We start from the raw sequence: 22,539 nt of genomic DNA on the forward strand, positions 1-22,539 counted from the left end.
GTCATCTCTCTGTACATGCATGCCACTGGTGCCTCTCTGTAGGTCCTAGTCTCTTGTTTCAGGATACCAATCAGATTGGATTGGAGCCCACTCTAGTGGCCTCATTTTAACTGAAGCGCCACTTTAAGGGCCCTATCTTGGGATGCCTGGGTGGCTCAGTCAGTTAAGCGTCTGCCTTCAGCTCAGGCTCTGATCCCAGGGTCCTGGGATCAAGTCCTGCATTGGGCTCCTTGCTCGGCTGGGAGCCTGCTTCTCCCTCTGCCACTCCCCCTGCTTGTGCTCTCTCTCCCTCTCTCTCTGACAAATAAATAAATAAAATCTTAAATAAATAAAGGGCCTATCTCCAAATACAGTCACATTCTAAGGTATTTGGGGTTGGGGTTTCAACATTAATTTAGGGGTACACAATTCAGTCTATACTGTCTATATGAATTAAAGCCTTTAAAATGTATTGAGGCTTTTAATTAATTAATTATTTTTTTAAATGGTGTGACATGGTCTATCTGTATTCTGTTCTAGATGAGTATTCTGTAGATGTTTATTAGCACTGGTTGTTCAAGTATTCTATTTTTTTGTTCAAGTGTTCTATTTCTTTGTTGCTCTCCTGCCAGGTTCCATCCAGTGTTGAAAACAGGGTATTAAAGTTTCCAACTGTGGTTGTTGAATTGTTTATTTCCCCTTTGAATGCTGTCAATTTTTGTTTCATGTATTTTGAGACTGTCATTAAGTGCATTTGTTTATAATGGTTATGTCTTCCTGATGGATTGACTCTTACCATTATAGAATGTCCTTCTTTGTTTCTAGTAACAATTTCTTGAAATAATTTTTCCTGATATTACTGTAGCCATTCCAGCTCTTCTTGTTTATTCTTTCCAAGGTATATCTTTTTGCTTCCTTTTACTTTCAACCTATTTGTGTTTCGAAATCTGAAGTGTCTTGTAGGCAACATGTAATTGGATCTTTTTGTTTTGTTAACCATTCAACTAATGTATGATTTTGATTGGAATGTTGAATTCATATTTAATGTAATTAATAGGATTGATGTCTGCCATTTTGCAATTTTCTACATGTCTTATGTTTTTCTTGTTCCTGTATTCTCCGTTATTGCATTTTTTTTTGTTAAATATTTCATTGTATTCCATTTCTCTTGTTCCTTTTACTATGTTTTTAGTTGCCTCCTTAGCGGTTGTCCCAGGAATTATGATTAACAATTTTATTTAGAATAATCTAGTTCATATTAATAGCAAAATAATTTTTTAAATATATAAAAGCTCCAATATAGCTTCATTTCCCCCTCCTCTTTTCTGCTACTATTGCCATGAAGTTATGTTTCTTTCATTATAAGCCATTAGGAAATATATAACCATTACATATTATGCAGTTTTTTAAATTAGAATAAAAGAATTACAAAAAATACACGCTTTTTATGTTTATGTAGTTATTTTTACTAATGGTGTTTATTTTTGTGTGGGTCTGAGTTACTCCTTAGTGTCCTTTCATTTTAGGTTGAATGATTCCATTTAGCATTTTATAAGGCAAATCTCTTAATGGTGAATTCTTTCATTTTTTGTTTGCCTGGAGATGTCTTAATTTCTCCTTTGCTTTTGAAGGAAAATTTCAAAGGAGATAACATTCTTAGATGGCTAGTCTTTTTCAGCACCTTGCATATGTCATACACATTGCCTTCTGAACTCCCTAGTTTTTCTTGAGCACTCAGCTATTAATTGTATTGAGGATTCCTTGTATGTGACAAGTTGTTTCTCACTACATTCAAGATTCTTTGGAGATTATCCTACTTGGATTTACTGAGTTTCTTGTATGTGTAGATCAATGGTTTTCATCAAATTTGGGTGACTTTTTGACTTTTAAATGCATATATACTTTGTATTTCTGAGACTCTCATTATGTCTCTCTGGGTCTATTTTTTTTCCTGTTCATCAGACAGGAAAATCTAAATTGACGTATTTTCAAGTTCATTGACAGTGCCCTTCAAATCTTTTGAGCTCCTATAAGGAATCTTTGATTTCAGTTAATGTACTTCTCAACCTAAGTTATATTTGGCTCTTTTAAATAGTTTCTCTGTTATTGATACTCTATATTTGGTGATACATTGTTCTCATACTTTAATTCTTTAGGCATGGTTTCTTTTAATTCTTTTACTTGCTTGTAACAGCTGTCTTCCGAGTCCAACATCAAGACTTCCTCAGAAACAGTTTCCCTCTCTTCCTTTTTATCCCTCGAATGTGCCACACATTCCTGTTTTTTTATGAGTCTCCCTCCCCAGGGTCTTTTGTTTTTGCTGTTTGTTGCTGCTGCCACTGTTGGTTTATTTAGTGATGTTCCAGGACTAACCGTACAAGCTTATATCCTTCATTATGTTTGGCCACTGAAGTGTCTGCTATATTAGCTTAACGGTCAGCTAATGATCAGGCAAAAGATGTTTTGTTTTAAATACTGCGAGTCAGAGTCTTTCAGACTCTGCCAGGAGGTTGTGTTTGTATTGGAGTATTTCTTCAATTTTTCATCAGAGAATTTACATTTCTGTCATAGCATTTACTTCTTGCTTACATGGACCCTCAAGGGCAGCCAGAGATAAGAGATTATGACCTTCTCAGCTCTTTTTTTTGGACATGCTGAGAGTTCTGTATGTGCATGGCCTTCTGAATTTCCAAGGATATGTCAGAGATTTTCAAAGACCTGTATGAACATGTTATTTTCCAGTTTTTCTTTAAAATTTTTTCATCAGAGTCTCTTTTAGCCCTAGTTGGTATCATACTCTACCTCCTATCCCCCAAAGTGAGTCAGCCACAATGTTAAACACTTGCCCCCATTGGTTTTCAACAAATGCTATAGGGATTGGGCTGTTCACACAAGAGTGAAGTCTTCATCAGGTCAAATAGAGACAAGCCCTGAGTATGTCAGCTATCAGGTAGGTCAGATAATGATAATCTGCAGAGGGGGCATTTGCAAAGCTCCAAACCTATCCTGCCACTCTGGTGGTTGCTGGTTTGCTTATTTTCACAGCTACTGTAGTGCAAGGCTGTTGGTTTTCAGGGTTACCAAAAAACAAGGACGAAAGGGAAAGTTAAAGCGCTATAAAATCTGATGATTTTAATGAGATTCAGCCACTTTGCTTGAATAAACATTCTTTAGATTATTCCAAAACTTTGGTTAAATTCCAGAGTTCAGAAAAACTTAATTTTGACATTCTTTGTCAGTTTACTTGTTGGTTCTATGGGTGATTTTTTTTTTTTTTTGAGGCACTCACTTTGCCATTTCAGAAGTGCTTTTCTCTTATTCAATTTTTAAGTTAATATTTTTATAGTTCTCTGCCTAAATTCCCAAAATTGTTTCTTAACTATATAGAAATGGTAATTATAGCTATTTTAAAGCTTAGATCTGATAACATTATTATTTGGAGTGCCTACAGTCTGTTTTGTTTATGTTATGTCCTTATAGGACTATCTTTTGCTTTGTTTTTGTTTTTCCTTGTTGTATTTGCTGAATTTTTTGTACAAATGTCTTGAGTCCCTAGATAAAATGATCTTTCTTCAAAGAGGAGTAACATTTCATTATTCTAAGTGTGTATTTTTGTAATCTCAACAATCACATTATTTCAGTTTTAGGGGTTGAAATGATTCAAAAGTGGATTGTATTCTGTTTTTTGTTGTTCCAGTCAAAGTAAGGAGTTTCAGTAGGGAGCATTAGATAGGTATTGGACTCCAATTTCTATTCCAAGGCTCAACAGGACTATCAAAACTTCTTAGTCGCTCTGCTTCTTCTGAATCCACAGAGAAACTGGGCTCACCTCTCTCTCTCAGATCTTGGCTGAAAATAATTTTTCACTATTATCTCTCTGACTTTGAGCAGATGATTCTTATGTATTTGCTGGATTAGTAATTGTCCAGAATAGGAAGATTGTCTGAATTACTTAGTCTACCATTACCAGGTACAGAAGCAAAATGTTTATTTTTTATTGAAGTTCAGTGTCATAAAATTTTCAATTGCAATTGTCATAATAATGGGAATAGTGCATTAGAAAGTTAGCTCTCCTCAGATCTTTTTTCATTATTTGATGAATGGCAGTTTGGAGTTAAATTATTTCCAGAATGCTTAGCGGATTTAATGTCTCATTTGCCGGATCACATTTAGCAGTTGTTTGTTTTTCTTAAAAATTAAGGCAGAAATTATATAAAGATAATTATGTTTCCCTCCAACTTCCTGAGATAGTCATTCCAGACTATGTTCTCATAAAATGTATTTACCTTGTATACCTCACACTGTGCTTTGGAATTTGCTTTTAAGGATCTTTCTTTTTTTTATTAAACTAGCCAAGGGCGTGTTTCACTCCTTTGTCCTTGTTTTCTCTGTTTAAGAAAAATGTGATGAGGAACATAAATACTTCAAAAATTATCTGCTGTATTATCTGCTATGCTACTAAGTGAAAAGACAAGTTAAATAAAATGTATCCAATATGACCAGCTTTTTGTTAGTAAAGGAAAATTAGGTGTAGGTTTATTTGTATGAGCATAAATAGTGGTGTAGAATGATGCATAAAAAGTGATTTCCTCGGGCGCCTGGGTGGCTCAGTTGGTTGAGCGACTGCCTTCAGCTCAGGTCATGATCCTGGAGTCCCGGGATCGGGTCCCGCATCGGGCTCCCTGCTCAGCGGGGAGTCTGCTTCTCCCTCTGACTCTCCCCCCTCTCATGTGCTCTCTCTCTCATTCTGTCTCTCAAATAAATAAATAAAATCTTGAAAAAAAAAGAAAAAAAAAAAAAAAAAAAAAAAAAAAAGTGATTTCCTCAGAGGTAAGGTCTTCAATGTAGCAGGAAACAGGAACTATTTTTCCTTATACATTTTTTAGATTACTTAACTTGTGATATTAATATCTAGTATGTTTTGAGTGCTTACAGGAATTAGATACTTATCTAAGTTCTTTATTTGTTTTAACTAATTTAAACCTCACAAGTATATAAGGCAGGTTCTATGATTTCCCCATTCTGTAGACAGGGAAATTCAAGCACAAAATTTAGGGACTTTCCCAAAGTGGCACAACATTTGGCAGAACTGGGACTCTAAATCGCTTGCTTGCTAGCTTGCTTTTTATTTTGGTCATTTTAAAAAAGAGACATTGAATAAAAATATTCTTGTAATAGAATCAGTTTGCTTAATTTAGTTGCTTTTAAATCATTATACATTTGTACGGTAGGACTTAATTCCATTGAAGAATGAAAGGATTTTTTTTTTCCCTAGCTAACGTTATAGGCCAGTGAGAATAAACTCAACTGTTAAATAACAAAAATTCATCAGAATACATTTAAAGATCAAATTGGCTTTATTAAACAATTCATGGCTGAGACTGAAGTAGATTAAGTATTAAGTCTTGGTTTACTGATTTAGGATTGAACACAAGTGACCCCATTTAGAGCCTGCTCTCTTCTTCTTAACACAACAAAAAAAAAATTCTGTAAAACTTCTCTTTGACAATAGGTGAGGTATCAAGGGAAGCCAAGTGCATTAATTCTTTGTCCTTGAGCATATCCTCTAATTTTTAATCTTATGCATAGTTAACGTGACTCTTGACTTAGTCCACAGAACTGAAACACACTTGGGAGGAATAAATCCCCTCCCCCAACCTTTTTTTTCCCTGAAACAGCTTTTAGGGTCCTAGAATAAAAGATATTTTGCAAATGTTGGAGGCTTTTGTATAAAAATTGACTACAATGGAGGTAAAGGTCTATGGTGAGTTCTAGCATCTAGTACACCTGTTTAAAATAGGAAAGAATCTTAAATACAGCAGTTTTGATAGACACTCATTTTTAATGGTCAAGCCAGGTTATCCTCAAAGGTACTGAAGAGGGAAAACAGTCATACATTCAATGGCTTTAATTTTCCTACTTTTAATTTCACATTTCTCCATAACCGCTTGCAATTTACATTCATCTCTTTGCTAATTGCTTAATTAATGTCTTGGAAATGAGAATGCTTGTTATACTCTGCAGTTGTTAGGTCACCTAAGGCTGAATAAATTCTAACTTTAAATAATCTCAATAACATTATCACTGAAATAGTACCATTTATAGTTTTTTGTGCATTTATCCTTGGGAGATTCTATACTGTTTGAACAAGACTCTGCAATATACTTATTCATATTTAGGATATTATGGAAACTGTTGTCTCAATTTAGAAGATTTTTTAGTTGTATTCATTTTAATATTTAAAAATTTTATACTGTATGCTAGATGTTTTGGAATCAATATGCAATGTAGATTAAATGCTAATGGAAATTTTCAAAAATAGCATTACTAAGAATAGATATAATGAACAAATATTAAAGAACAACTGGGAGATAGGAAGATCTAACTTTATATTTGTATTTAAATTTAGTCCCACAAAGTATGATTGATAGTGAGTTTGTGAAATTTTATTATCATCATGCGATAAGTACATTTTGGTATAATATAATTTGATTGAAGTTCTCTTTTTTAATATTTGCCACAGGGCTTAGATTAGTATTTAACAGTATCAAAATCTCCATGTAGCAGTTTCAGACATATTCACAAGTATTCCAGTGAAAATATAACCTCACTTTTGGACAAAGATGGAAAAAATGTTAAGTGTTACATGAATTGATTGATTGGACTGTGTATTAAAGGAAATACTAATTGTCTTATTGACCTTCTAAGTTTATATTTTATAAATTCAGATAACTTTAAAAATAGGATTTTAAGGCAGATGCTCTCATTTTTAATTTTATTTTACTCAAATACAGTACCGTATTTTTGCCACATAAAAATGTCAATACTTTGAGGGAAAAAAATTTGTCTTAATATATATTTTTAAAGTATTATATTTAAAATGTTTTATTATTTTCCCTAATAAACAAGTAGGATAAAATCCTGAAACACATAAAGATATTTTCTAATTTAATAATTTTATTTGGCTTTTTATTAAGAAATAACTTGGTCTTCAGAACAATTCTCTGAGTTAAGGAAAATGAGTTTATAATTACAGACATTGTATAGATGAGATTAGGCATATAGAAAAATTAAGTGAATTTTTAAAGTGCTGGAATTGGGTACTCAGCTGTTCTGAATACTACTGCCCTTTTTATGATGTTGGTTATAAAGAATGGCCAAAAAATTCATTATAAGATTATAAGAATGAGTAATCCTTATACTTGTAATGAAGCGTGAGATCATAGAGTTTTATATGTACAAGGCTTTTTCGTAGCAATGAAAGAATTTTTTGGCTGTACAGCATGAAAGGGACCTAATCCAAGGTAGATAAATGTATGCTTGAATAGATGTAACAAAGAGTTTCATAAATTAAAATAGCAATAATAAAGACTTCTAAAATAAAGGCAAAATAATTATGTTCTAAGAAACATATAGCACTGTAAAATAACACATAGCTGATTGGTTCATTCAGTCCTTCAAGCCACAAATATTTACTGAATGCCTACAGTATGTCAGACCCTGTTCTAAGAGCTGGGAAGACTAGAGTAAATACCTTTTGGAAAGTCTTTTAGAAACTTGTCTTGCAACTTGTATAGTTTCATGAATACTATATAATGATGATGAGTACTGACCATTTAAATTCTATGTACTTCTTTCACATTAGGACTCTTTCAACATAATATAAATTTGTATTACGGACAGTGGCTTGGTAATGACGACAGGTGCTACAGTGTCATGGAAAACAAATTCAGTGATGCTGAGTAAAATGAAAGAGAAAACCCTGCCACAACAAAAAGCAACTGGCAAATAATCTGAGGGATGATGAGAAAGAGAAATTGGAATGAAGGTAGTTTGTCAGTTCTAATGATTCTAATTTTAAAAAGCAAATAGGCCCACCAGATGTTACTATGTGAGTTAATTCTGTCTTCAACATTAAAAGTAATTAACTTACATGCTTACACTTGTACAATTTCTTAGACTGGAATTAAATTCACATGTTATGACTTTCCATAACACTGTCTTGAAACAAAAGCCCTTATTAAGAGTGATGTAAATTCCTTGTAACTGGAAAAATCCTGGCTATCTCCTCCTCCTCGCAGGAGGCTGCCTAGGCCAGGGTTAACCATTCTTAGCATTTGTGGCAGGGACTCAGGTCTTCAGCTTTGTCATCCTGCTTAATTGGCTGGTTGGCCACTGCTTATCGAAGATTCTCTTGATACATTCCGTTTGCTTCCTTAGTTCTTCCAAGCTCCATAAAAGGAAGGTAAACTGAGGCAGGGATACTATAGCTGGTCTTCTGCTGGTCACTGCATTGACTGTAGTAATAGCAACTAACATTTATTGAGTACAAAGCAGTTGTCCTAGTGCTCTACATATATCCAGCTTTTTAATTCTTCATAGTCTTTATGTTAAGTTTATATCAGGGTCTTTGTTTTATGGATGCTTGTCCTGGGGCCCAGGAAGGTCAAAGGGCCAGAAGGTCAAAGGGCCAGAAACACGCAGTGGTTTGAGATTTGAACCCAGACAGTGCAGATCATAAACTATGCTTGTAATGAGTCATGTCTGTGGAGCAAAAATATTTTATGATTTAGTTTTTCCTATGTTCATGTTGATCTGTCTTTATCTTTCTTAACCTTGATTTTTTTAATCTATAAAAAAGGAAAACTAATATTTATCCTGACTCCATCATGGAATTGTCATTGGTAACAAATTTTAATGTATGAAAAATATTGGAAACTACAAAATATTATGTGAAGAATTACTATCATTACCACTTTGCACTATTGACAACCTCCTTCTTTACTTTTTTTTTTTTTCCTGGCTTTATGGCAGTGATCCATTTTAGCTTCTCTCCCACTTTTCTAATTATTCCTTTTCTTTTCATACTTTTTAAATTTTTTTAAAGATTTTATTTATTTGTGAGAGAGAGAATGAGAGACAGAGAGCATGAGAGGGAGGAGGGTCAGAGGGAGAAGCAGGCTCCCCGCCGAGCAGGGAGCCTGATGCGGGACTCGATCCCGGGACTCTAGGATCATGACCTGAGCCGAAGGCAGTTGACCAACCAACTGAGCCACCCAGGCGCCCTGATTTTATTTATTTATTTGAGAGAGAGAATGAGAGACAGAGAGCATGAGAGGGAAGAGGGCAGAGGGAGAAGCAGACCCCCTGCTGAGCAGGGAGCCCGATGTGGGACTCGATCCCGGGACTCCAGGATCATGACCTGAGCCGAAGGCAGTCGCTTAACCAACTGAGCCACCCAGGAGCCCCTTTTCATACTTTTTAAAAATACTTTCTTTTAATACTTTCCCTTCCACCCAACACACACACCCACACACACACACAGTAAAAGCCAGGATTCTATCCTTGACATTGGAGAATTTAGATGTCACCTAGCCTGACTTCATCTTATAGAAAAGGAAACAAATTGTTAGTAGTTACTTGATGGCACAGATTAATTTTGTTAAAGATGGTATTTGTTCATGGATTCCACTGCCTAGTTTGAAGTCCCTCCAGTCCAAATGCTGGGCTGATTCAATGGGAGGCATTTCTGCATCTTCTTTCTTTCTTTCATGTCAAAGGATGTCAGATTTGAAAGCTAATAGTAGTAGTAGTTAAAACGTAAAGATTTCAGTAGTAAATGTCGTAAGACTACTTCTCTATAAGACTGGAAGCAGTAGCATCAGTTAAAAGCAGACAATGGAAAAGATTAAACAAATTGATTCCACAATAAAAAGATAATGCAGTATCAGGGCAGAGTAACAAAACATCTGTTTTTACGTCTTTTGGGGAGGGGAAAAACTAATTAGTTTGGGACTGATTCACATAGATGTCATTTTAAATTACTTTCTTCTGTTTACCAAAATAATGTAATTAGATGGAGTAAGTACAATAGAGAAGATAGGTTTAAAACAGATGTCTGGCAATAGACATTAACACTATTAAAAACTATATTATGGAACTGCCTGCTAGACAAATTTATACAGAACTAAATGTTAGTCATTCTCAAGAAAAATGAGCCTTGATTGAAGGGCAGAGATTCAGCCACAGGTTTCATTTTTAATCCAAGAGAACATCACTTGGTCAAGCTAGGCAGAATGGTGTGGTTTGGATTGGGGTGGGGAGAGGGGGGCATGTGGTGAAGGGAATTGATTGGGTTAATTAAAAAAAAATTGACACAAGTCTTTAACCTTCTCAATTCTTTTTCTCTTTATGTTGCTTTCAATTTGGATTGGGAATCTACATCTCTCCACATGTGTATATGTATTTACATAGTCACGTTTCCTCAAAGAGTTAAGCAATAGTATATATTGGGTCTAATTTAGTAAAAATTTCACTGAACAATCCTTTGCCCAGATTTTCTTTGAATAAGGAAAAGAGAATGGTTATAAGGTTACTATAAGATGGCAGCAATGCATTCTCACCAAAGCATAAAGGAATTTTTATTTGAATTGGTGGAGTATTTAAGATAAATGCAAAGAACTAGATTTAAACTCCACCAGCTATCTGAGATTCTTAGGGCATTTTCTTAGTGGCACATAACTTCATAACCTGTAAAGAATAAATATTATGGAAATTATACTTACTCTGTGATTAACCGCTAGTTTTCTTTCCCTGGAGACTATAAGTAATCCTTATATAATTCATCCACTCATTTAAAATATTTCCTGTACATCTATGTACAGTGCATGGGGCAAATGTTGGATAGAATGAACACAGTCTTGTCTTTGATTTAATTCTTTAAGAAATGCAGATTTATGATTTATAAATCAAGGGGATTCAGGCTGTGGAATGGGAACTTTTAATATGTTCTAGACAGAGAATTTTGTCTGTTGTGGGAGGAGTGGGGGATATGTAGGAGTCAAAGGAGAGATATGTGAGGCTGCATTTGCAAAACATGGAGAATTGGCAGAATTGGATTATGAATTATCTAATAAACTATGCTAAGAATTCTGAAATTCATTCCATCAACAATGGAAAATCATCAGTTGGTTTTAATGGGGAGAGAAGTGAGTGGACCAATTTGCATTTTAGAACCATCATTGTTTAAACTGATTTGCCAATTCGGATTCTTTTCAGGCAAGATTTAATCCTTCTAATTTTTGACGTAGCTCTATGTCAGTACAGGCTTATCAGATATTACTGTAGAGACAGGAGAAACTTGGTCTTGTTCATTTCTGTTCGACAGTTATCAATTGTGCACCTATTAGACATATTGTAACTTGCTAGGCTCTATGAAGTATAAGACTCCTTGAGACCACACTAGGGTTGTTCCGGTTCTGAGAGTGTTAACAGGTCTTCTGAGGAAGACCTGTAATCTCCCCCATTTTCTTGATTTACAGGATTGTGCAATCATTTGTTTACTGTTGCCCTCCATTTTTTTTTTCCCCCCAAACAGTGCTGGATCTCTTGACACAAGTACTTTGAAATGACCCTCCTGGTCTCCCTCTCTTCTTTCTTTTCTACCTCTGTCCCACCAAGCTTTAATCTGATGGCAACCCTGGGTTTTTCCAAGAAAATCCAGTTTCGTACAGCTATCTTTTTGAATTTATGTCTACAAGTCCCAGTTGCCTTGCTTCTTCATAGTCTTAATAACATCTATAAGACAAATGTATTTTTTCTAATTACTGATCGCTTTCCATTGCATTGCTATGATCTATAATCATACTAAAACTAGGGTGTGCTGATAAATGTATAACATCTGGCCCATAAGGAAAAAAAAAAGTGCCATGATTTGTAGCCACTGTCCCCAGTGTAAATAATTCCATCATTGCATATTTCACACTACCAACTTGACATTACTACCTGTAGTATAGAGAAAAAGATATGCACAATTGACTCTTGCAAGCTAATACAAACTAGCTGTAGCACACCCCTGAAATATTCCCTTCCCACTATGTGAGGCAATTGAGAGGGACAAAAAAAGTGTGGAGGGGCAGAGATCTCAAACCTCCTCATGCTTCAGATGAATGAAATGAAGCAAAAAAAGTAAAATGACCCAAGAGGAAATGGACTTCAAAAATAATTCTCCCTTTCAATTTTAGAATGTTAGCAATGTTCCTTCATTTCCTGGTTTTAGAAGCTGAGAATAAAATCGTAGTTGGCTCTTTATTAACCTTTCAGTTTTGACATCTAGCCTACAAAGGCCCATCAGAGAAATACTTCTAAAACGCTAGTTAGAGAAAGAAAAAAAAATTTCCCTCTATTATTCTAGGTTCTTGGCTGAGACCCACCCTCCTGCACACCCATAATAAAAGATAGATTAAGAGGAGAAAAACAGAAATTTAATAAAATGCAGACTTCTCATATACATAAGAGAAACCCTGGAAAACTGTATATCACCCTTTAAATGGCTCAGACCACCACCTTCAATACCATGTCCAGCTAAAGACAAAAGAAGATGTTGGGGTTGGGGACCAGTGATGGTAGAGGACCAGGCAAAGCATAGTCAACAATGGCATTATCAGAGGTTTAAGTCACTATCTTCTCCCTTGACGAGTTTGTGGAGATTCAGTCATCTTTGTCTTCCTGGTACAGAAAAGATGTACCTTTACAAATGGAGGTTTTTATTATAAATTTCTCTTACAAAAAGGTAACTTTTACTCAATTTTCAGTACTTTTCCTTTGCTTCTTTTTAAAACATGATCAGCCTAAAATAATCCTCATGTCAAAGAAGCATATTTTATGGTCACAAATTCTCCCCTTCACTAATGTCATTGAACCTGCCTTTCTACCAGCTCTTTAAATTAAGCTGGATTTATCTATGTATCATGTTACTTCTACTTGTTCTTGACCTATTTATGTTATATTTTAAAATTAGAAATGTATAAAAATAATTGAAAAAGCCCATATTTCTCTAACAGATGCTTACTGTAAATATTTTCAGTGAGGTTTCTTCAAATATATCTGATCACTGATTGTGTGTGTGTGTGTGCACATGCACATATATACATGGGAAAATATTTTGCAGATCGGATCATACTGCACAACTTTGTATTTTTTTCTTTAAAAGTTAATTGTGTGTATTTTTTATATAATAAAATTTCTAGTAAACCCTATTGGTAGTAGTTAGATCATATGTTCTGGGAAATATCAGAATCAATTATTTGTGTATTTTGGAAAACTACAAGGTTTATAATTTATTATTATAAATAATGCTTTGAAAACATTTTTCTTTATATGCATGTGTTTTCTTTTCCCCTTGGAGTAGCATCCCCCAGGACAAAATGAATTGTTCAAAAGTTAAGAGCTTAAATGCTTACAAGAAAGGTTAGAGAAAGCAACATGGCCACCACCCTCCCCAACTAAGATGGCTAACATTTCCCTCAGGTTGATTAAACTTCAAACAGCCTTCTTCACAACTCTATGGCCTTAAATTTCCTTTCCTTAGAGCATTTACTTTAGAAAACTTGTAATTGTCCATTAGTTCTCTGTCCTTTGAGATGTAAATCTTTTAAAAGTCCTCTTGCCACTGTTATTACCCGGGATGTTGGTTTCAGAAACTTGAGAGCCATACCCTTGAACTGTAATCAAGAAACATGGGGACCTTATCACCTGTCTTGAAGATAAGGGAGGATAAATATTTTTTGGTAAAGCCAATCAGCAAACACTGGAGGCCTAAGATCCTCCTACCTCCCCCTGCCCCCCTCAGGTCTTAAAACTCTTCAGTCCTTGGTTTCAGTGGAGTTGAGCTTATGCTGAACTCTGGTCTCTGTCCCGTATTGTAATAGGTCTTGAATAGTCAGTCTTCCTTGGTCAGCATAATGTTTACTCTGGTAACTTTATGGGCTGAATTGTGCCTCCATCTCCCAAAATCCTGTGTTGAAGTCTTAACTCCAAGTACCTCACAGTGTGACTGTGTTTAGAGACAGAGCCTTTAAAGAGGTAAGTAGAGTAAAATGAAGTCCTAATCCAATATGATTGGTGTCTTCATGAGAAAAAGAAATTAGGACACAGATACAGAGGGAAGACCATGTGAAGATGTAGGGAAAAGAAGGCCTTTATAAGACAAGGAGAGAGGCCTTAAAAGAAACGAACCTTGCTCACACCTGATTTCAGATTTCTTGTCTCTAAAACTGTGAGAAAATACATTTCTGTAGTTTAAGCCACCCAGGCTGTGGTACTGGGTTTTGGTGACTGTCGTAAAAATAATACAGTACCCCTTAGCAGAATAGGAGAGAGCATGTCTTACTACAACATCACCAGTAGTCAATATTAAACATTTAAAAGTATTTGCTAATTTAGTAAAAAAAAATCTGGTTTTGATTATTTTGCTTTCTTTATACATTGATTAGTTGTAAGGTTTTGTATATTGTGTATTTGTCCATTATATAAACTGGTCAACACCTGGCCCATTTTTCTTTTGTGATCTTAATGTTGTTTATAAAAATCTGTTTAAATGGCCTTTCATCTTTAAGCACTCAATGATTTCTCAGTCATCTGCTTTGCTAATTTTTTGAATATGGCAAATTTTTGTGATTTATATACCTTAAAAAAAACCTATCTTTTATTGAAGGAACAGACACATAACTGTTCCTTGGATACTTCTTCCTAGCTTCCCCCCCCCCCCAGTATTTTATTCTTTTAATATCTATGATTTAAAAAAAATTGTTCAGTACTTTAATCCATCTGGACTTTATTGTAAGGTGCTATCAGCATTGAACACCTAAATCGATTCTTTTCTTTTTTTTTTTTTAAGATTTTATTTATTTATTTGAGAGAGAGAATGAGATAGAGAGAGAGCAAGAGGGGGGAGGGTCAGAGGGGGAAGCAGACTCCCCGCCGAGCAGGGAGCCCGATGCGGGACTCGATCCAGGGACTCCAGGATCATGACCTGAGCTGAAGGCAGTCGCTCAACCAACTGAGCCACCCAGGCACCCTCGATTCTTTTCTTAACCACTCTTTATTTCCCTATTAGTGTTTACTAAACAACCTATATTTTAATTGACTTGGTGGTTTATTTATCACCTATTACATGTTATATTTTTAAAAACTTTCATTTCAAAGTTATAGCTTGCCTTCTGTTTGTATTGATATGCTTGCATGCTACTGAACTATTATAATTTTGCAACTTAATTTAAATGTGATTATACAAATCCTTTGTCATTAATTCTTATAGAATATTCTTGGTTATTTATGTTAACTTTTCTGGTTGAACGTCTCTATAATTTCACTGGATTTATTTTAAATCCCCAGTCCTACCAGAGTGTTATTTTCAGAAAAATAAACATCTTTACAGTTTGTTCTCATTCAGCAACAGGGTATTTTTTTTGTCTCTGTTAAATTAGCTATTATTTGCTTTTCTTTGGTTACTATTGGTAATAGTTTGGTTAATGATTTTCTTATCCATTAAATAATCCATTACTTTGGTACTTGAAAGCAGGCAGGCATTTAGCAAACTTACTAATTACATAAGTATTTTTCAGTTGGTTCTCTTCTGCTTTTACTTTTAAACTGAATATTTTTGAAATATATTTAATTTCTGCTAATAATTGCTATTATGTTTGCATCATTATTTGTGTATTTTAGGACTTGTAGAATGAAATTATAATTAATACTCTGAAATATGCTCCCACCTTTAGCAGGGAATTTCTATTATTTTTTAATTAAGTGTAAGATTGATTTGAACAATGATTATCTTTAATAGTTTTTTATTTAAATAAGGAATGGTTTTGAACTTTATCAAAAGCATTTAAGTCATACTCTTATTTTTCATTTTCTTGTTCACATAATTGTACTTATAACATGACCCTGATACTTAATGCTAAAATATTAGTGTGTTCTATAATTTGACATGACTATGATAAAGAGCTAGTTTGCTTTTAAATTTTAATAAATGAAATAGAAATTAAATTTCTATTTTTAATTATGTTTTATTTGTTGGTATTTTGTTTAGCATTATGAAATTCAGATTTACAGGTCAGTAGTTTGATCTGTGGTTTTATTATGTGTTTTTATTACTTTATTGACAGGTGCTTGCAGTTCAACTTTTTTGAAAAACAAACTCCTATTACAAGTTAAAACTGAGGTTCTTAAAAAAATCTCGACTTGACTATATAAAACAATTTAAAAACTTTAAAGGTATATTGAAAAAAAGTAGGCTTTAAAAAAAAAATCACATTTGTCATTACCCCAAAGAGACACCTTTAGGTAAAAATAATAAGAACCCCATGCTTTCCCCCTAGATAATTTCTGTATCAAAATCACATTGGCTGGTCATATAGATTATATTGGCTAGATGAAATGAATACTTAACTTATCATGTTCTTACATAATAAGTACTACATAAACACGGCTGAGTGAATTTTTCTTGAATGGTTTATGTAGCGTTGGAATTGCCGTTTTTGAGTACAGTCAGATATAATATAACATGACCATATGCTCTGGTCATATGGTTACCTGCTAGGCAAAATGATGTAGTCAACCACTATAGGGATTATGGGGAAAATGGGGATATGAACACAACCCTCAAAAATTTGGTCAGTGACATACACACCAAAAATGGAACCTAATAAAAAATTGAAGCATAGTTCTCACATGTTAAATGTTTAAATTACACACACACACACACACACACACACTACAATCAGTGTAGCATTTTACATTTTTTAAAAAGACCTGAAGTTTGCTTGTGGTATGGGAGTTGGAAACGTTGCAGCATTGAGTTATTTTGAAATGGTGGAAGGAAGGTTAACTGACATAGAGGGCAAGCTGTAACACCATCTGTGAATGGGCGTGGCTCATAATACACACTGAGCTGGTGGTGGTGGTGTTGGTGTGTGTGTATGTGTTGTATGCCTACACAGCTCTGTTCAGCTTGGTGCAATTTTCTGCTGTTGTCCAGTGTTTCTTGCAGATGAAATCACATTTAAGCAAACACAAAATTGTTGCAATGCTAAAATGGTGTTGGGACAAATTGTTTAGCAGGACTTACTTTATGTAGGGAGCTCAAAAGCTAATCTGGGAATTCTTTTGGAATTCATTCTTGCATAACTTGTTTGTTTGTTTTGTTTTCCTTTATTGATCTGTTCACGTGATCATCTTCTAGGCTTATTTTGGGTCATCCCACTGATTTCATGTGCATTCACAGTGCATTTCTGCTTCTGTGGTCTGATATTAGCCTTCGCTTTAGCCTAGTGCCTTCCTCAAACCTTTGTATATGAGCCAGTTCAGAAAAATATGAGGGAATCAGTAGTTCCCAAAGGAAATTTTCAAAACACTTTCAACCTCATTTCTTTGCTGTGCCTGAATTCATCTCTCCTTTGGGACATTTTTCTTTTTCTTTTTCTTTTTTTTAATCCAAAATAATGTATTATAGAGTTTGTATAGGTACTATTTTCTGTGAAGCATGACCATGACAGTATTTAAATAATGATTCTTCTCTCACTGCACTTAAAAGTGTGTTGTGTATGACAAACATACTTATTTTTATTTTCCAGCTTTTTGAAGTATAGCTGACATACAGTACTATATTAGTTTTAGGTGTACAATATGGTGATAACCATTATATTTATTAGAAAATGCTCACCATAAGTGTAGTTATCATATGTCGCCATACAAAGTAATTATAATATTAATGAATTTATTCCCTATGCTGTACTTTTCATGCCTGTGATTTGTTTATTTTATAACTGGAAATGTGTAACTTGTCCCTTCACCTATTTCACCCATCTTCCACATCCCTCCTCTCTGGTACCTGCTAATTCTCTGTTTTTATGAGTCTATTTCTGGCTTTTTTTTTTTTTTTAGATAATACATATAAGTAAAATCATATAATAATTGTTTTTTTCTGTATAACTTATTTCACTATGTGTAATACCCTCTAGGTACATCCATGTTGTCACAAGTGGCAAGATTTCATTCTTTTTTGTAGCTAATATTCAGTTGTGTATGTGTGTACACATTGTCTTTATCCACTCATCTATCAGTGGACCCTTGTGTTACTTCTATATGTTAGCTATTGTAAATAATGCTAGAATAAACATGGGGTGCATATATCTTTACAAATTAGTGTTTTGTTTTATTTTATTTTATTTTATTTTTAGAGATTTTATTTATTCATTTGGCAGAGAGAGAGACAACGAGAGAGGGAACACAAGCAGGGGGAGTGGGAGAGGGAGAAGCAGGCTTCCTGCTGAGCAGAGAGCCCAATGCGGGACTTGATCCTGGGACTTCAGGATCATGACCTGAGCCGAAGGCAGACACTTAATGACTAAGCCATCGAGGAGCTCCAGTGTTTTGTTTTCTTCATGTAAATACCCAAAGTGGAATTACTGGGTTGTCTGCTATTTCTATTTTTAATTTTTTGAGGAACCTCCATACTATTTTCCATAGTGACTACCAATTTGCATTCCCACCAGTAATAGACAAGTTTCTTTTCTTCCACATCCTTGCCAACATTTGTTATTTCTGGGTTTTTTTGATATTAGCCATTCTGACTGATATGAGGTGATACCTCATTGTGGTTTTGATTTGCATTTCCCTGATGATTAGTGATGCTGAGCATCTTTTCATGTGTCCATCTGTATATCTTTTTTGGAAAAATGTTTATTCAAGTCATCTTTCTATTTTTAATTGGATTATCTGGGGGGGTGGTATTGAGTTTTTAAAAATATTTTGAACATAAGCCCCTAATCAAATACATGATGTGCAATTATTTTTTCCCATTCAGTGGGTCACCTTTTAGTTTTGTTGGTGGATTCATTTGCTGTGCAAATGCTTTTTAATTTGATGAATCTTAGTAGTTATATGTGCTCTTGTTTCTCTTGCCTGAGGAGACAGATCCAGAAAAGTATTGCTAAGTTCAATGTCTAAGATTATTGCCTGTGTATTCTCTTAGGAATTTTATGGTTTCAGGTCTAACATTTAGATCTTTAACCTATTTTGAATTTATTCTGTGTCTGGTGTAAAAATGTGATCCAGTTTCTTTCTTTTGCATGTAGCTGTCCAGTTTTCCCAGCACCATTTGTTGAAGAGACTATCTTTTCCCTGTTGCGTATTCTTGCCTTCTTTGTCATAGATTAACTGACCAAAAACCTGGACTTATTTCTGGACTCTCTATTCTGTTCCATTGATCTATGTATTTATTTTTCTGCAAGTGCCATACTATTCTGATTGCAACAGTTTTGTAGTATACTTTAAAATCTGGGATTGTGATACCTCTAGTTTTTTTCTCGAGAGTGCTTAAGCTATTCGGGGTATTTGATTCCAAACAAACTTTAAGATTGTTTTACTTCTGTGAAAAATGCCATTGGTATTTTGCCAGGGATTGCATTGAATCTGTAGATTACTTTGGATAGTATTAATAATTTAACAATATTAACTTTTCTAGTATGTGAGCATGGTAATCTTTCCATTTATTTATGTCATCTTCAATTTCTTTCATCAATGTCTACAGTTTTCAGAGAATATGTCCCTCATCCTCTTTGTTAAATTTCTTCCTAGGTATTTTTTTGAGGCAATTGTAAATGAAATTATTGTCTTGATTCCTCTTTTACTACTTTGCTGTTAGTGTATAAAAGTGCAACTGATTTCTGTTAATCTTATACCCTGCAACTTTACTGAATTAATTTATTACCTCTAATGATATTTTTGGTAAAGTCTTTAAGTTTTTCTGTGTATAGTATCATGCCCTCTGCAAATAGTGACAGTTTTACTTCCTTCTTACCATCATGAATGTCTTTTATTTCTTTTTCTTGTCTGATGGTTATGGCTAGGACTTCTAGTACTATGCTGAATAAAAATGGTCAGTATAGACATCTTTGTCTTTTCCTGATCTCAGAGGAAAAGGTTTCATTCAGCTTTTTACAACTGAGTATGTTAGCTGTGGGTTTGTTAGATATGACATCATTTATTATGTTGAGATATGTTCCTTCTAAATATACTTGAGAGTTTTTATCATGAATGAATATTGAATTTTATCAGATGCTATTTCTGCAACTATTAAGATGATTATATGATTTTTATCCTTCATTATGTTAATGTACTTTATCACATTGATTGATTTGTGCATATTGAACCATCCTTGAATCCCTGGAATAAATCCCACTTGATTATGGTTCATGATCCTTTTAATGTATTACTTAGTTTAGTTTGCTAATGTTTTGTTGAGGATTTTTGCATCTATGTTCATTAGGAATTATGGCTTATAACTTCTTTTTATAGCATCTTTGTCTAGTTTTTCTATCAAGGTAATGCTGGCCTTGTAGAATGAATTTGATAGCATCCCTTCTTTTTCTATTTTTTTTTTTTTGAATAGTTTGAGGAGAATAAGTTTTAACTCTTCTTTAACTGTTTGGTGGAATTTGTGAAGCCATCTGGTCCTGGACTTAAATTTGGGAATTTTTTGATTACCTATACAGTTTTGTTATTAGTAATCATTCTATTCACATTTTCTATTTCTTCCTGATTCAGTCTTAGAAGATTGTTTGTTTCTACTCCATTTCTTCTAGCTTGCCTGATTTGTTGACATATACTATTTTATAGTTTTCTCATAATCCTCTGTAGTTCTGTGATGTCAAATGTAACTTCTCTTCTTTCATGTCTGATTTTACTTACTTGAATCCTCTCCTTTTCATGATAAGTCTGGCTAAAGGTTTCTCAATTTGTTTCTTTTCAAGGAACCAGCTCTTAGATCGATTGATCTTTTCTGTTTTTTTTTTGTTCTTATAATTGATTTATAATTTCATACCATTGTGGTTGGAAAAATTCTTGATAATATTTCAATCTTAAATATATTGACTGATTTTTGTGGCCCAACATGTAATTTGTATTGGAGAATGTTCCATGTATGCTTGGAAAGAATGTGGGATTCTGCTTTTTTGGGTGGAGTGTTCTGTAAGTATGTTAAATTAGTGTGGTCTAATGTGTCGTTCAAAGTCAATGTTTTCTTGAGTTTCTGTCTGGATGACTTACGCATTGATTCAAGTGGGGGTGTTAAAGTCCCCTATTATTGTATTACTGTCAGTTTCTCCCTTTATGTTTGCTAATGTTTGCTTTATATATTTAAGTGCTTCCATGTTGGGTTTATAGATATTTGTAATTGTTCTATCTTCTTGTTGGATTGATTCCTTTATCATTATGTAGTGCCCTTCTTTGTCTCCTATTACAATCTATTTTGTGTTAGAGTTTGTTTTGTCTAATGTAAGTACTGGTGCTCAAGCAAATTTCAGGGAATTTTTTTTCCATCTCTACTTGTGGTCTATATGTCTTTAGGTCTGAAGTAAGTCTTTTAAAGGCAACGTATAGGTGGATCTCACTTTATGTTTTTTTGTTTGGAAAAAAAACACATACACAAAAAGTAATTATTGATAGGTATGTACTTATTGCCATTCTGTTGTTTTCTGGTTGTTGTTATCTGTTCCTTTTTCTCTTGTTCTCTTCTGACTAATAATTTCCTTTAGTAGTATTCTTGGATTCTTTTCTCTCTCTTTTTTTGTGTGTATCTATTATAGGTTTTTGTTTTGTGGTTACCATGAGGTTCATATATAACATCCTAAGTATATAGCAGTCTCTAAAAGTAGATGGTCGTTTAAGTTCAAACACATTCTGGAAGCATTATATCTTTTCCCCACTCCACGTTTTGTAGATATGATGTCTTTTTTTTTTTCTTTTTGAGTGTAGTTGACATACAATGTTACATTAGTTTCAGATATATCACATAGTGATTCAAATTTATACATTATGCTAGGCTCACCATAAGTATAGTTACCATCTGTCACTGTACAGTGCTATTATAATATCATTAACTATATTCCCTATGTAATACATTTTATTCTTGTGGCTTATTTATCCCATAACTGAAAGTCTGTATCTCCCACTCCCCTTCACCCATTTTGCCCATCTCTCCATCCCCACCCCTCTGGCAACTATCAATTTGTTCTCTGTATTTTATGATGCCATATTTTACATCTTTTTATGAATGCCTTAAGTAATTTTTTAGATATAATTGATTTTACTACCTTTGTCTTAACCTTTATGCTAACTTTATAAGTAATTGATCTACTGCCTTTGTAATGTGTTTGCCTTTACCAGTGAAATTTTTTCTTTTTCATAATTTTCTTCTAGTTATGTCCTTTACTCTTCTGCATAAGGAAGTCCCATTAACATATCTCGTAAGGGTGGTTTAGCGGTGATAACTCCTTTAACTTTTGCCTGAGAGATTCTTTACATCTCTTTCAATTCTGACTGATAATGTTTCTAGATAGAGTATTTTGGTTGTACAGTTTTTCCTTTCATCCCTTTGTATATGTTCTATGCCCTTTTGGTCTGCATAATTTCTTCTGAGAAATCAGCTTGTAGTCATAGGGAATTTCCATTGTGCCTAAGTAGTTACTTTTCTTTTGCTGATTTTTAAGATTCTGTCTTTAATTTTTGTCATTTTAATGATTATGTGTCCTTGGATTCATTTTATTTGGGGCTCTCTGTGCTTCCTGGTCCTGGATGTCTATTTCTTCCTTCAGGTTAGGGAGGTTTTCAACTATTATTTCTTTAAGTAAGTTTTCTTTCCCTTTCTCTCTCTTTTTTCTTAGAAATGTGAATGTTAGTATGCTTAAATTGTCACAGAGGTCCCTTAACCTATCC

Source organism: Mirounga angustirostris, unplaced genomic scaffold (genome assembly GCF_029215605.1).
Source record: "Mirounga angustirostris isolate CCGP_5_RB_7025 unplaced genomic scaffold, mMirAng1.0.hap1 SCAF_12, whole genome shotgun sequence".
Lineage (NCBI taxonomy): Eukaryota > Metazoa > Chordata > Mammalia > Carnivora > Phocidae > Mirounga > Mirounga angustirostris.